Below are 14,532 nucleotides of genomic sequence, written 5' to 3' on the forward strand. Positions count from 1 at the left end.
GTGTGGACACCTCTCTACTCTGGCTACACAACTGTAAGATGCACAGTGTGGACCTGACTCCACTTGGCCTTCACACCGGATAACTTACAAGGAGAGAGAAACTTACGGAAATGTACGGTGTGAAAGAACGACTTTACCAAAGTGTTAATGTATGGAATTGCCCTTTGCTTTTTTTTTGTGAGTTGCAAATGGTAACATTTGACTAAAGCAAGTACCCAAAATTAAACAGTTTTCAGCTGGACTCATATAACTTGCATTTGCAGTGGAAGATCTGCCTGGAGCAGTATATGAGTGTGAAAAGGTCTCTAGTTTTGTTTTGAAATACCAGAGACTTCGGCGCTCTCCACCAGTCTCCTTCGACATCACATCCTGATGCTGAACAGTATTAGCACATAAATGAATAAAAAACTGGCTGACGTGTACATGCACATGTGTGCATATGTACCACGGTGCTATAGTCTGATGACATATATGTGCCAGTCTGTGGGGTCAAAGGGCAGTCAGAAGTTACTGGGCCACAGTTGTATCAACGAGGACTGTGTACTTCCTGTGCCCTGGGGCATTCGTACTCTGGTCCCTCAAACTAGGGTGGAAGCCCCCCTTTAGCACATGACTCTCAGAATAACAAGTCAGAGCAGACATTAGTGTAACTGGGTACTCACACTTGTGAAAGGCACAAGTGCAAGTAGTGAACTGCAACCTGACCTCACAGCATACACTTTAGACATCCTTTGTAAACACACACACATATTTTCAGTCTAACTTGTTTACATTTTACATCAATAAATATGGTAATATTTGTACTTGAAATGTTTAATTTGCCTACCTTTGGCGCATATTCCTAGTACCTTATATTTGAACTTTTCTCCATTCGGGTGTATACAATTGGTATAATGTCAGAAAGGGAGAAGACGACCGAGAATGCCTAAGAATGTGCGCTTACATGCTTTTAAGAACATATGTCTGGTGTTGTGACAAAACAGCAGTGACCACTTCAGCTCAGCACTTGCTTCTTCCTCTGCTGTCCCAAAATATTGTGGAATTACTAGTCTCTGCGCCTCTGACAAGGCTGCTGACATCCGATTGATGATTTGAAGCCTTGTGGGCTGTGAGTGCTTTGGCTGTGCTGCCCCCTGGCAGTCACTCTGTGAAGATGCAGGTACCTGGGAACAACACAGACTACTTCTAAGCTGTTCTTCTCTGTTTGAACCAATCCAGTGTCAGGACTGGAGTCGGTGCTGTTAGTAGATAGAGAAGGAGTATAACTCGAGCCCCAGGAGGGCAGCCTGGAGCCTGTGACAGGTGCAGGGGAGTGTCGTCAAGGAAGCAGCTGGAAGATAACTGGAGAGGGGTCTGTGGGGCCATCAGTCTGGTGAGGAAACCCAGGAGTGTCCTACGGATGGGGTGTGGCTTTGTCTGGCTCAAGGGGAGGGGTTAGTAATAGTGAATGCAGGGACTGCTGCTGTCCTCCGTGTCCTGGGCTCTGTGTAGGTGTAGAAGCTCTAAGGTTGTAAATAATGAGACCTGACAGGTTGTGGCAGAAATGATGACTTCTGGTCATTCCTTCTCTTTTGTCAGAAGTGAAGTGTCTGTTACCCCAATTGATTGTGTACTACTGAGAAGAAGAATATAACTCTCAGTGTGCGGAATGCAGTGTGACCTAGGAGACACCTCACATACACTGAGCTGTATGATGAGTTCACAGTTCCCATATGGTCTAGCGGTTAGGATTCCTGGTTTTCACCCAGGCGGCCCGGGTTCAACTCATGGGAACTCAATTTTTGTTTTTTCACTACTCAGACATTTTAATCTTTCTCTGTTTTTTTCTATAAACCTAAATGCACCTAAAGTCTTAATAAATGTCACTTGCTTTGTCTTCTGCTTCCATCTAATGCCGTCAGAGTTTTACACCGACCCCCAGATCTACTGCCCTCTCTCCCCAGCCCTTGACCTGTACATTAATACTATGAAGGGTTATTCCTTGTTTTTCTTTTATTGCACAACAAAAAGTGCAGATTATATAAAGAGACCGGGGCACAGAGAAGAAGGCAGCAATTGACTGTGGTCCCACCATGGGAAATTCGCATTTTATTACCTGCCCCTTCCATACTGTGGGTTCATCATTTGTTTTATGACATGATTTCCCTGCTGTGTTGTATCTAGTATAAGACTTGAGTACTTTATGTGTTTTATATCATCTGTGATATTGCAGCTGTTGTTTGCAGTGTCCACATTTTGCAACCAGTGTGCTTTGTACCCTCACTGCTGCTCTCTCAGAGAGGGTAGGCTGAACACTACCGGTAGTATCAGACACCAGAGATGCCTCCTGTACCTGGAATAAAACTCTGCTTCTTTGTAAGAAATACAGGGGTGAAGATCTGCTGCATTCACAGTGACCCACTGACTCTTTTACAAAGGTTCCCAGCCGTGCAAAGACTCTTGGTGGTTAGTTAAGGGGCCATGCTAAATGGAGATTTCGAAGCATCAGACGAGACGTTTTCTTTGTTTCTGCATCAGCAAAAGTATATTTCTGTTTTTATGTTATTACTTGCGAAATACACATTTTAGTTGTGCTGTTGGATTTGTCATGTTTGATTTACAGTGTGAACGAATTCAAGCGATAGACAGTAGGTGGTGACTAACACTGCTTCAGGACTCCTAGGGTTGAGGATCGTGGACGTTGGTTCCATCGTGTAATGATTAGCACTCTGGACTCTGAATCCAGCAATCTGAGTTCCAATATCGGTAGGACCTGGAATGTTTGTAATAATACTTTTGTTTAAATTTATTGCAGGTCTTGAGCAGGAAACCATTTGTATCTCTGACATAACCCGTCTCTTCCTCTTTTCATTCCCCTCGTGGTTTCTGCGGTTTGGGGGCATCTATACATTATTCTATAGGCGTTGCTGGGGACACTTGATGCTACACACAGGTGTTGTCTACGTCCTGTGTCTGTGTGGACACCTCTCTACTCTGGCTACACAACTGTAAGATGCACAGTGTGGACCTGACTCCACTTGGCCTTCACACCGGATAACTTACAAGGAGAGAGAAACTTACGGAAATGTACGGTGTGAAAGAACGACTTTACCAAAGTGTTAATGTATGAAATTGCCCTTTGCTTTTTTTTTGTGAGTTGCAAATGGTAACATTTGACTAAAGCAAGTACCCAAAATTAAACAGTTTTCAGCTGGACTCATATAACTTGCATTTGCAGTGGAAGATCTGCCTGGAGCAGTATATGAGTGTGAAAAGGTCTCTAGTTTTGTCTTGAAATACCAGAGACTTCGGCGCTCTCTACCAGTCTCCTTCGACATCACATCCTGATGCTGAACAGTATTAGCACATAAATGAATAAAAAACTGGCTGACGTGTACATGCACATGTGTGCATATGTACCACGGTGCTATAGTCTGATGACATATATGTGCCAGTCTGTGGGGTCAAAGGGCAGTCAGAAGTTACTGGGCCACAGTTGTATCAATGAGGACTGTGTACTTCCTGTGCCCTGGGGCATTCGTACTCTGGTCCCTCAAACTAGGGTGGAAGCCCCCCTTTAGCACAAGACTCTCAGAATAACAAGTCAGAGCAGACATTAGTGTAACTGGGTACTCATGCTTGTGAAAGGCACAAGTGCAAGTAGTGAACTGCAACCTGACCTCACAGCATACACTTTAGACATCCTTTGTAAACACACACACATATTTTCAGTCTAACTTGTTTACATTTTACATCAATAAATATGGTAATATTTGTACTTGAAATGTTTAATTTGCCTACCTTTGGCGCATATTCCTAGTACCTTATATTTTAACTTTTCTCCATTCGGGTGTATACAATTGGTATAATGTCAGAAAGGGAGAAGACAACCGAGAATGCCTAAGAATGTGCGCTTACATGCTTTTAAGAACATATGTCTGGTGTTGTGACAAAACAGCAGTGACCACTTCAGCTCAGCACTTGCTTCTTCCTCTGCTGTCCCAAAATATTGTGGAATTACTAGTCTCTGCGCCTCTGACAAGGCTGCTGACATCCGATTGATGATTTGTACCCTTGTGGGCTGTGAGTGCTTTGGCTGTGCTGCCCCCTGGCAGTCACTCTGTGAAGATGCAGGTACCTGGGAACAACACAGACTACTTCTGAGCTGTTTCTTCTCTGTTTGAACCACTCCAGTGTCAGGACTGGAGTCGGTGCTGTTAGTAGATAGAGAAGGAGTATAACTCGAGTCCCAGGAGGGCAGCCTGGAGCCTGTGACAGGTGCAGGGGAGTGTCGTCAAGGAAGCAGCTGGAAGATAACTGGAGAGGGGTCTGTGGGGCCATCAGTCTGGTGAGGAAACCCAGGAGTGTCCTACGGATGGGGCGTGGCTTTGTCTGGCTCAAGGGGAGGGGTTAGTAATAGTGAATGCAGGGACTGCTGCTGTCCTCCGTGTCCTGGGCTCTGTGTAGGTGTAGAAGCTCTAAGGTTGTAAATAATGAGACCTGACAGGTTGTGGCAGAAATGATGACTTCTGGTCATTCCTTCTCTTTTGTCAGAAGAGAAGTGTCTGTTAGCCCAATTGATTGTGTACTACTGAGAAGAAGAATATAACTCTCAGTGTACGGAATGCAATGTGACCTAGGAGACACCTCACATACACTGAGCTGTAAGATGAGTTCACAGTTCCCATATGGTCTAGCGGTTAGGGTTCCTGGTTTTCACCCAGGCGGCCCGGGTTCAACTCCCGGTATGGGAACTCCATTTTTTTTTTTTCACTACTCAGACATTTTAATCTTTCTCAGTTTTTTTCTATAAACCTAAATGCACCTAAAATGCACATAAATGTCACTTGCTTTGTCTTCTGCTTCCATCTAATGCCGTCAGAGGTTTACACCGACCCCCAGATCTACTGCCCTCTCTCCCCAGCCCTTGACCTGTACATTAATACTATGAAGGGTTATTCCTTGTTTTTCTTTTATTGCACAACAAAAAGTACAGATTATATAAAGAGACCGGGGCACAGAGAAGAAGGCAGCAATTGACTGTGGTCCCACCATGGGAAATTCGCATTTTATTACCTGCCCCTTCCATACTGTGGGTTCATCATTTGTTTTATGACATGATTTCCCTGCTGTGTTGTATCTAGTATAAGACTTGAGTACTTTATGTGTTTTATATCATCTGTGATATTGCAGCTGTTGTTTGCAGTGTCCACATTTTGCAACCAGTGTGCTTTGTACCCTCACTGCTGCTCTCTCAGAGAGGGTAGGCTGAACACTACCGGTAGTATCAGACACCAGAGATGCCTCCTGTACCTGGAATAAAACTCTGCTTCTTTGTAAGAAATACAGGGGTGAAGATCTGCTGCATTCACAGTGACCCACTGACTCTTTTACAAAGGTTCCCAGCCGTGCAAAGTCTCTTGGTGGTTAGTTAAGGGGCCATGCTAAATGGAGATTTCGAAGCATCAGACGAGACGTTTTCTTTGTTTCTGCATCAGCAAAAGTATATTTCTGTTTTTATGTTATTACTTGTGAAATACACATTTTAGTTGTGCTGTTGGATTTGTCATGTTTGATTTACAGTGTGAACGAATTCAAGCGATAGACAGTAGGTGGTGACTGACACTGCTTCAGGACTCCTAGGGTTGAGGATCGTGGACGTTGGTTCCATCGTGTAATGATTAGCACTCTGGACTCTGAATCCAGCAATCTGAGTTCCAATATCGGTAGGACCTGGAATGTTTGTAATAATACTTTTGTTTAAATTTATTGCAGGTCTTGAGCAGGAAACCATTTGTATCTCTGACATAACCCGTCTCTTCCTCTTTTCATTCCCCTCGTGGTTTCTGCGGTTTGGGGGCATCTATGCATTATTCTATAGGCGTTGCTGGGGACACTTGATGCTACACACAGGTGTTGTCTACGTCCTGTGTCTGTGTGGACACCTCTCTACTCTGGCTACACAACTGTAAGATGCACAGTGTGGACCTGACTCCACTTGGCCTTCACACCGGATAACTTACAAGGAGAGAGAAACTTACGGAAATGTACGGTGTGAAAGAACGACTTTACCAAAGTGTTAATGTATGAAATTGCCCTTTGCTTTTTTTTTGTGAGTTGCAAATGGTAACATTTGACTAAAGCAAGTACCCAAAATTAAACAGTTTTCAGCTGGACTCATATAACTTGCATTTGCAGTGGAAGATCTGCCTGGAGCAGTATATGAGTGTGAAAAGGTCTCTAGTTTTGTCTTGAAATACCAGAGACTTCGGCGCTCTCTACCAGTCTCCTTCGACATCACATCCTGATGCTGAACAGTATTAGCACATAAATGAATAAAAAACTGGCTGACGTGTACATGCACATGTGTGCATATGTACCACGGTGCTATAGTCTGATGACATATATGTGCCAGTCTGTGGGGTCAAAGGGCAGTCAGAAGTTACTGGGCCACAATTGTATCAACGAGGACTGTGTACTTCCTGTGCCCTGGGGCATTCGTACTCTGGTCCCTCAAACTAGGGTGGAAGCCCACCTTTAGCACATGACTCTCAGAATAACAAGTCAGAGCAGACATTAGTGTAACTGGGTACTCACGCTTGTGAAAGGCACAAGTGCAAGTAGTGAACTGCAACCTGACCTCACAGCATACACTTTAGACATCCTTTGTAAACACACACACATATTTTCAGTCTAACTTGTTTACATTTTACATCAATAAATATGGTAATATTTGTACTTGAAATGTTTAATTTGCCTACCTTTGGCGCATATTCCTAGTACCTTATATTTTAACTTTTCTCCATTCGGGTGTATACAATTGGTATAATGTCAGAAAGGGAGAAGACGACCGAGAATGCCTAAGAATGTGCGCTTACATGCTTTTAAGAACATATGTCTGGTGTTGTGACAAAACAGCAGTGACCACTTCAGCTCAGCACTTGCTTCTTCCTCTGCTGTCCCAAAATATTGTGGAATTACTAGTCTCTGCGCCTCTGACAAGGCTGCTGACATCCGATTGATGATTTGTACCCTTGTGGGCTGTGAGTGCTTTGGCTGTGCTGCCCCCTGGCAGTCACTCTGTGAAGATGCAGGTACCTGGGAACAACACAGACTACTTCTGAGCTGCTTCTTCTCTGTTTGAACCAATCCAGTGTCAGGACTGGAGTCGGTGCTGTTAGTAGATAGAGAAGGAGTATAACTCGAGCCCCAGGAGGGCAGCCTGGAGCCTGTGACAGGTGCAGGGGAGTGTCGTCAAGGAAGCAGCTGGAAGATAACTGGAGAGGGGTCTGTGGGGCCATCAGTCTGGTGAGGAAACCCAGGAGTGTCCTACGGATGGGGCGTGGCTTTGTCTGGCTCAAGGGGAGGGGTTAGTAATAGTGAATGCAGGGACTGCTGCTGTCCTCCGTGTCCTGGGCTCTGTGTATGTGTAGAAGCTCTAAGGTTGTAAATAATGAGACCTGACAGGTTGTGGCAGAAATGATGACTTCTGGTCATTCCTTCTCTTTTGTCAGAAGTGAAGTGTCTGTTACCCCAATTGATTGTGTACTACTGAGAAGAAGAATATAACTCTCAGTGTACGGAATGCAGTGTGACCTAGGAGACACCTCACATACACTGAGCTGTACGATGATTTCACAGTTCCCATATGGTCTAGCGGTTAGGATTCCTTTTTTTCACCCAGGCGGCCCGGGTTCAACTCCCGGTATGGGAACTCCATTTTTTTTTTTTCACTACTCAGACATTTTAATCTTTCTCAGTTTTTTTCTATAAACCTAAATGCACCTAAAATGCACATAAATGTCACTTGCTTTGTCTTCTGCTTCCATCTAATGCCGTCAGAGGTTTACACCGACCCCCAGATCTACTGCCCTCTCTCCCCAGCCCATGACCTGTACATTAATACTATGAAGGGTTATTCCTTGTTTTTCTTTTATTGCACAACAAAAAGTACAGATTATATAAAGAGACCGGGGCACAGAGAAGAAGGCAGCAATTGACTGTGGTCCCACCATGGGAAATTCGCATTTTATTTCCTGCCCCTTCCATACTGTGGGTTCATCATTTGTTTTATGACATGATTTCCCTGCTGTGTTGTATCTAGTATAAGACTTGAGTACTTTATGTGTTTTATATCATCTGTGATATTGTAGCTGTTGTTTGCAGTGTCCACATTTTGCAACCAGTGTGCTTTGTACCCTCACTGCTGCTCTCTCAGAGAGGGTAGGCTGAACACTACCGGTAGTATCAGACACCAGAGATGCCTCCTGTACCTGGAATAAAACTCTGCTTCTTTGTAAGAAATACAGGGGTGAAGATCTGCTGCATTCACAGTGACCCACTGACTCTTTTACAAAGGTTCCCAGCCGTGCAAAGACTCTTGGTGGTTAGTTAAGGGGCCATGCTAAATGGAGATTTCGAAGCATCAGACGAGACGTTTTCTTTGTTTCTGCATCAGCAAAACTATATTTCTGTTTTTATGTTATTACTTGTGAAATACACATTTTAGTTGTGCTGTTGGATTTGTCATGTTTGATTTACAGTGTGAACGAATTCAAGCGATAGACAGTAGGTGGTGACTGACACTGCTTCAGGACTCCTAGGGTTGGGGATCGTGGACGTTGGTTCCATCGTGTAATGATTAGCACTCTGGACTCTGAATCCAGCAATCTGAGTTCCAATATCGGTAGGACCTGGAATGTTTGTAATAATACTTTTGTTTTAATTTATTGCAGGTCTTGAGCAGGAAACCATTTGTATCTCTGACATAACCCGTCTCTTCCTCTTTTCATTCCCCTCGTGGTTTCTGCGGTTTGGGGGCATCTATACATTATTCTATAGGCGTTGCTGGGGACACTTGATGCTACACACAGGTGTTGTCTACGTCCTGTGTCTGTGTGGACACCTCTCTACTCTGGCTACACAACTGTAAGATTCACAGTGTGGACCTGACTCCACTTGGCCTTCACACCGGATAACTTACAAGGAGAGAGAAACTTACGGAAATGTACGGTGTGAAAGAACGACTTTACCAAAGTGTTAATGTATGAAATTGCCCTTTGCTTTTTTTTTGTGAGTTGCAAATGGTAACATTTGACTAAAGCAAGTACCCAAAATTAAACAGTTTTCAGCTGGACTCATATAACTTGCATTTGCAGTGGAAGATCTGCCTGGAGCAGTATATGAGTGTGAAAAGGTCTCTAGTTTTGTCTTGAAATACCAGAGACTTCGGCGCTCTCTACCAGTCTCCTTCGACATCACATCCTGATGCTGAACAGTATTAGCACATAAATGAATAAAAAACTGGCTGACGTGTACATGCACATGTGTGCATATGTACCACGGTGCTATAGTCTGATGACATATATGTGCCAGTCTGTGGGGTCAAAGGGCAGTCAGAAGTTACTGGGCCACAGTTGTATCAATGAGGACTGTGTACTTCCTGTGCCCTGGGGCATTCGTACTCTGGTCCCTCACACTAGGATGGAAGCTCCCCTTTAGCACATGACTCTCAGAATAACAAGTCAGAGCAGACATTAGTGTAACTGGGTACTCACGCTTGTGAAAGGCACAAGTGCAAGTAGTGAACTGCAAACTGACCTCACAGCATACACTTTAGACATCCTTTGTAAACACACACACATATTTTCAGTCTAACTTGTTTACATTTTACATCAATAAATATGGTAATATTTGTACTTGAAATGTTTAATTTGCCTACCTTTGGCGCATATTCCTAGTACCTTATATTTGAACTTTTCTCCATTCGGGTGTATACAATTGGTATAATGTCAGAAAGGGAGAAGACGACCGAGAATGCCTAAGAATGTGCGCTTACATGCTTTTAAGAACATATGTCTGGTGTTGTGACAAAACAGCAGTGACCACTTCAGCTCAGCACTTGCTTCTTCCTCTGCTGTCCCAAAATATTGTGGAATTACTAGTCTCTGCGCCTCTGACAAGGCTGCTGACATCCGATTGATGATTTGTAGCCTTGTGGGCTGTGAGTGCTTTGGCTGTGCTGCCCCCTGGCAGTCACTCTGTGAAGATGCAGGTACCTGGGAACAACCCAGACTACTTCTGAGCTGTTTCTTCTCTGTGTGAACCAATCCAGTGTCAGGACTGGAGTCGGTGCTGTTAGTAGATAGAGAAGGAGTATAACTCGAGCCCCAGGAGGGCAGCCTGGAGCCTGTGACAGGTGCAGGGGAGTGTCGTCAAGGAAGCAGCTGGAAGATAACTGGAGAGGGGTCTGTGGGGCCATCAGTCTGGTGAGGAAACCCAGGAGTGTCCTACGGATGGGGTGTGGCTTTGTCTGGCTCAAGGGGAGGGGTTAGTAATAGTGAATGCAGGGACTGCTGCTGTCCTCCGTGTCCTGGGCTCTGTGTAGGTGTAGAAGCTCTAAGGTTGTAAATAATGAGACCTGACAGGTTGTGGCAGAAATGATGACTTCTGGTCATTCCTTCTCTTTTGTCAGAAGTGAAGTGTCTGTTACCCCAATTGATTGTGTACTACTGAGAAGAAGAATATAACTCTCAGTGTACGGAATGCAGTGTGACCTAGGAGACACCTCACATACACTGAGCTGTACGATGATTTCACAGTTCCCATATGGTCTAGCGGTTAGGATTCCTTTTTTTCACCCAGGCGGCCCGGGTTCAACTCCCGGTATGGGAACTCCATTTTTTTTTTTTCACTACTCAGACATTTTAATCTTTCTCAGTTTTTTTCTATAAACCTAAATGCACCTAAAATGCACATAAATGTCACTTGCTTTGTCTTCTGCTTCCATCTAATGCCGTCAGAGGTTTACACCGACCCCCAGATCTACTGCCCTCTCTCCCCAGCCCATGACCTGTACATTAATACTATGAAGGGTTATTCCTTGTTTTTCTTTTATTGCACAACAAAAAGTACAGATTATATAAAGAGACCGGGGCACAGAGAAGAAGGCAGCAATTGACTGTGGTCCCACCATGGGAAATTCGCATTTTATTTCCTGCCCCTTCCATACTGTGGGTTCATCATTTGTTTTATGACATGATTTCCCTGCTGTGTTGTATCTAGTATAAGACTTGAGTACTTTATGTGTTTTATATCATCTGTGATATTGTAGCTGTTGTTTGCAGTGTCCACATTTTGCAACCAGTGTGCTTTGTACCCTCACTGCTGCTCTCTCAGAGAGGGTAGGCTGAACACTACCGGTAGTATCAGACACCAGAGATGCCTCCTGTACCTGGAATAAAACTCTGCTTCTTTGTAAGAAATACAGGGGTGAAGATCTGCTGCATTCACAGTGACCCACTGACTCTTTTACAAAGGTTCCCAGCCGTGCAAAGACTCTTGGTGGTTAGTTAAGGGGCCATGCTAAATGGAGATTTCGAAGCATCAGACGAGACGTTTTCTTTGTTTCTGCATCAGCAAAACTATATTTCTGTTTTTATGTTATTACTTGTGAAATACACATTTTAGTTGTGCTGTTGGATTTGTCATGTTTGATTTACAGTGTGAACGAATTCAAGCGATAGACAGTAGGTGGTGACTGACACTGCTTCAGGACTCCTAGGGTTGGGGATCGTGGACGTTGGTTCCATCGTGTAATGATTAGCACTCTGGACTCTGAATCCAGCAATCTGAGTTCCAATATCGGTAGGACCTGGAATGTTTGTAATAATACTTTTGTTTTAATTTATTGCAGGTCTTGAGCAGGAAACCATTTGTATCTCTGACATAACCCGTCTCTTCCTCTTTTCATTCCCCTCGTGGTTTCTGCGGTTTGGGGGCATCTATACATTATTCTATAGGCGTTGCTGGGGACACTTGATGCTACACACAGGTGTTGTCTACGTCCTGTGTCTGTGTGGACACCTCTCTACTCTGGCTACACAACTGTAAGATTCACAGTGTGGACCTGACTCCACTTGGCCTTCACACCGGATAACTTACAAGGAGAGAGAAACTTACGGAAATGTACGGTGTGAAAGAACGACTTTACCAAAGTGTTAATGTATGAAATTGCCCTTTGCTTTTTTTTTGTGAGTTGCAAATGGTAACATTTGACTAAAGCAAGTACCCAAAATTAAACAGTTTTCAGCTGGACTCATATAACTTGCATTTGCAGTGGAAGATCTGCCTGGAGCAGTATATGAGTGTGAAAAGGTCTCTAGTTTTGTCTTGAAATACCAGAGACTTCGGCGCTCTCTACCAGTCTCCTTCGACATCACATCCTGATGCTGAACAGTATTAGCACATAAATGAATAAAAAACTGGCTGACGTGTACATGCACATGTGTGCATATGTACCACGGTGCTATAGTCTGATGACATATATGTGCCAGTCTGTGGGGTCAAAGGGCAGTCAGAAGTTACTGGGCCACAGTTGTATCAATGAGGACTGTGTACTTCCTGTGCCCTGGGGCATTCGTACTCTGGTCCCTCACACTAGGATGGAAGCTCCCCTTTAGCACATGACTCTCAGAATAACAAGTCAGAGCAGACATTAGTGTAACTGGGTACTCACGCTTGTGAAAGGCACAAGTGCAAGTAGTGAACTGCAAACTGACCTCACAGCATACACTTTAGACATCCTTTGTAAACACACACACATATTTTCAGTCTAACTTGTTTACATTTTACATCAATAAATATGGTAATATTTGTACTTGAAATGTTTAATTTGCCTACCTTTGGCGCATATTCCTAGTACCTTATATTTGAACTTTTCTCCATTCGGGTGTATACAATTGGTATAATGTCAGAAAGGGAGAAGACGACCGAGAATGCCTAAGAATGTGCGCTTACATGCTTTTAAGAACATATGTCTGGTGTTGTGACAAAACAGCAGTGACCACTTCAGCTCAGCACTTGCTTCTTCCTCTGCTGTCCCAAAATATTGTGGAATTACTAGTCTCTGCGCCTCTGACAAGGCTGCTGACATCCGATTGATGATTTGTAGCCTTGTGGGCTGTGAGTGCTTTGGCTGTGCTGCCCCCTGGCAGTCACTCTGTGAAGATGCAGGTACCTGGGAACAACCCAGACTACTTCTGAGCTGTTTCTTCTCTGTGTGAACCAATCCAGTGTCAGGACTGGAGTCGGTGCTGTTAGTAGATAGAGAAGGAGTATAACTCGAGCCCCAGGAGGGCAGCCTGGAGCCTGTGACAGGTGCAGGGGAGTGTCGTCAAGGAAGCAGCTGGAAGATAACTGGAGAGGGGTCTGTGGGGCCATCAGTCTGGTGAGGAAACCCAGGAGTGTCCTACGGATGGGGTGTGGCTTTGTCTGGCTCAAGGGGAGGGGTTAGTAATAGTGAATGCAGGGACTGCTGCTGTCCTCCGTGTCCTGGGCTCTGTGTAGGTGTAGAAGCTCTAAGGTTGTAAATAATGAGACCTGACAGGTTGTGGCAGAAATGATGACTTCTGGTCATTCCTTCTCTTTTGTCAGAAGTGAAGTGTCTGTTACCCCAATTGATTGTGTACTACTGAGAAGAAGAATATAACTCTCAGTGTACGGAATGCACTGTGACCTAGGAGACACCTCACATACACTGAGCTGTATGATGAGTTCACAGTTCCCATATGGTCTAGCGGTTAGGATTCCTGGTTTTCACCCAGGCGGCCCGGGTTCAACTCATGGGAACTCAATTTTTGTTTTTTCACTACTCAGACATTTTAATCTTTCTCTGTTTTTTTCTATAAACCTAAATGCACCTAAAGTCTTAATAAATGTCACTTGCTTTGTCTTCTGCTTCCATCTAATGCCGTCAGAGGTTTACACCGACCCCCAGATCTACTGCCCTCTCTCCCCAGCCCTTGACCTGTACATTAATACTATGAAGGGTTATTCCTTGTTTTTCTTTTATTGCACAACAAAAAGTGCAGATTATATAAAGAGACCGGGGCACAGAGAAGAAGGCAGCAATTGACTGTGGTCCCACCATGGGAAATTCGCATTTTATTACCTGCCCCTTCCATACTGTGGGTTCATCATTTGTTTTATGACATGATTTCCCTGCTGTGTTGTATCTAGTATAAGACTTGAGTACTTTATGTGTTTTATATCATCTGTGATATTGCAGCTGTTGTTTGCAGTGTCCACATTTTGCAACCAGTGTGCTTTGTACCCTCACTGCTGCTCTCTCAGAGAGGGTAGGCTGAACACTACCGGTAGTATCAGACACCAGAGATGCCTCCTGTACCTGGAATAAAACTCTGCTTCTTTGTAAGAAATACAGGGGTGAAGATCTGCTGCATTCACAGTGACCCACTGACTCTTTTACAAAGGTTCCCAGCCGTGCAAAGACTCTTGGTGGTTAGTTAAGGGGCCATGCTAAATGGAGATTTCGAAGCATCAGACGAGACGTTTTCTTTGTTTCTGCATCAGCAAAAGTATATTTCTGTTTTTATGTTATTACTTGTGAAATACACATTTTAGTTGTGCTGTTGGATTTGTCATGTTTGATTTACAGTGTGAACGAATTCAAGCGATAGACAGTAGGTGGTGACTGACACTGCTTCAGGACTCCTAGGGTTGACGATCGTGGACGTTGGTTCCATCGTGTAA

General features: G+C 44.2%; 1 non-coding gene across 1 annotated transcript; it reads left to right on the forward strand.

Annotated features, from left to right (window-relative positions):
• Nucleotides 1-4,661: 4,661 nt before the first annotated feature.
• TRNAE-UUC (transfer RNA glutamic acid (anticodon UUC)) lies at nucleotides 4,662-4,733 on the forward strand. Its single transcript has one exon. It is a non-coding gene; the product is annotated as a tRNA-Glu (tRNA).
• The last annotated feature ends 9,799 nt before the right edge of the window (nucleotides 4,734-14,532 follow it).

This window comes from Pleurodeles waltl, unplaced genomic scaffold (assembly GCF_031143425.1).
Source record: "Pleurodeles waltl isolate 20211129_DDA unplaced genomic scaffold, aPleWal1.hap1.20221129 scaffold_39, whole genome shotgun sequence".
Lineage (NCBI taxonomy): Eukaryota > Metazoa > Chordata > Amphibia > Caudata > Salamandridae > Pleurodeles > Pleurodeles waltl.